Genomic DNA, 2,791 nt, shown 5'->3' on the forward strand with positions numbered 1-2,791 from the left:
AGCACCTCGGACATGACGATGACGGCTACCAGTCCTACTGTACCATCTGCTGCCACAAGGCAATGGGTTGCTGCTGCTGTGTAGCAATGCAGTACCGCGTCTGCCAGCACCCAGGAGACATACAGTGACGGTTACCTGAGCGGGCTCCATGCTTGCCGTGGTATGGCGTCTGCACAGGTAACTCAAGAAAAAAGGTGCGAAACGATTGTCTGCTGCTGCTTTCATGGAGGGAGGGAGGGAACGGGGGACTGACGATATGTACCCAGAACCACCCGCGACAATGTTTTAGCCCCATCAGGCATTGGGATCTCAACCCAGAATTCCAATGGGCAGCGGAGACTGCGGGAACTGTGGGATAGCTACCCACAGTGCAACGCACCGGAAGTCGACTCTAGCCTCGGTACTGTGGAAGCACTCCGCCAAGTTAATGCACTTAATGCACTTAGAGCATTTTCTGTGGGGACACACACACTCAAATATATAAAACCGATTTCTAAAAAACTGACTTCTATAAATTGGACCTAATTTCGTAGTGTAGACATACCCCAAGTCTCTGCATGGTGTGATGACATTTACTATAGCAGCTCTCCTGCACTACATGAGCTGAGGCCTAGCCAGCGTATTTAAATACACAGGTAGATAACAACCCTCTCTAGATTCATTAGCGCTCCTCAGTTGAGTGACGTGTACTATTAACTTACCCCCTTCGTTTTGTAGATCTGCCAGACAAAGCCATCAAGTGTCTCTGGTGTGATTTGCTCAGCAACTTATAATGGGGAGGACTGTATAGTGACTGTGGCTAGGGACATAGGTTGCATGTGGTGCAAAGGGGTTATAGATCTGCCTCACTCATGGTACAATTACCCTCTACACACTCTTGGCTATTTTCTCCCAGTTCTTGGTTCTTTAGCGTGATGTGACAGTTCAGTGTTTGTCTGTCAACGAGTCACCTTTGATATAGAGAGGAATCAGAGGCATGGAAGGTAGTCAGCAAGCTGGACTCAAGCTAACCTCTCCAGCCAGGGCTTACCATGCATGCACCTAGGACACAGGGCATGGGAGCCCCTGCAGTGGGGAATGCTGCTTTGGAAATGTGAAGGTGATAAGTACGCTGTGTGTGCTTGGTGTGACCTTCCAAAGGACTATCTACATTGTAAAAATGAGACCATAAAACCAAGAATGAACCTTTGTGTTGAAGCCGGGAATGCAGTCTGGATTGGATTTGGGACACAGGCAATGGGCATTAATAAGGGGCTGTCATCCCCTCCTTGTAGAGCCTATCTCAGGAAATACCTACGTGGACGAGGGCACTAGGCAGCCGAACAAAGCGACCTGGATGGAAGAAGAGAGGGGCCCCAGGAGCAGGACACCAGGCTGATGGCTGAAGCTTACCCTGCTCAGGGGTCTCAGTCCACACGGCATGGACTTATCAGGCCTCCGTCACTGTCCTATCTCAGCACCTCACAATTGTGACTGCATTTATCCTTACGAGTTGTGAGGGCAGCACTTCTATTATCCCTGTTCTACAAATGGGGTCTGAGGCACAGACAAGCCTTGGGTATGTCTATGCTGGAACTGGAAGGTTAAATTCCGGCATGAGGAGACACACACACTAACGCTGATTGAGTTAGCACGCTGAAATAGAAGTTTCAGAGTGGTAGCCGTGTTAGTCTGTATTAGTAAAAAGAATGAGGAGTCCTTGTGGCCCTTAGAGACTAACACATTTATTAGGGCATAAGCTTTCGTGGGCTATGGCAACACCCATTTTTTCATGTTCTCTCTCTCGCTCTGTGTGTTCCTACTGTGTTTTCCACTGCATGCATCCGATGAAGTGGGTTCTAGCCCACAAAAGCTTGTGCCCTAATAAATGTGTTAGTCTCTAAGGTGCCACAAGGACTTCTCATTGTTTTTGCTGAAATAGAAGGTATAGGTGCTGTGGAGGGGCTGGCTGCTCTGAGTACATACCTGTGGTCTCAGACGGGATTGTGCTCAGGATGGCTAACACCTCCTGCCATGCGTGCTCTGGGGGCTACACTTTATTTTTAGCAAGCTCACTTGATGAGAGCTAATGTGGGTATGTCTCTTTGAGCTGGAATTGACACCTTCCAGCTCTAGTGTAGACATACCCTAAGTGACTTGCCCAAGGTCCCACAGGAAGTCTGTGCAAGGAATTGAACCTGAGTCTCCCAAGGCCCATATCTGAGACCTAATCACTTGGCTATCCTTCCTCTACAGCCTAAGGAGTCCTGTCCTGTAAGGTGTGCCGTGTCTGGGGCTGTGGCCCTTCCAGAGACATGAGAAACACTTCACCAAGGTTACAGACAGCACAAGGGGTGTGAGATGGTGTTTTCGAGGGGAAGAGATGAGAGTTCGCAGACAGAACTTGCAAGGATTGCTCCTCTCCTTTGGTGAAGATTAGGATCCCGTTCACTGTTGCCTTTCTCTGGTACCTCCCCACCCCCTGTGACTCTCCATGAATATTTACTGGCAAATTATCATAGACTCAGAGAACTGTAGGTATGGAAGGGACCTCAGGAAGATATCTAGTCCATCCCCCTGTGCTGAGGCAGGATTAAGTAGATCTAGACCAGAGGTTCTCAAACTGTGGTCCGCAGACCACCAGTGGTCTGCAAGCTCCATTCAGGTGTTCTGTGGATAGTTCCCTCTAAGATGCATGTCTGGGCAGCCGCACACAAGAGAATGAAGGGTCACCCACCTAATTAGTGGAGCCGTGCAGGCGTGGCTCCACTAATTAGGTGCCTGGACCCTTGAGAAGACACACATGTAAGGT

Source organism: Natator depressus, chromosome 5 (genome assembly GCF_965152275.1).
Source record: "Natator depressus isolate rNatDep1 chromosome 5, rNatDep2.hap1, whole genome shotgun sequence".
NCBI lineage: Eukaryota > Metazoa > Chordata > Testudines > Cheloniidae > Natator > Natator depressus.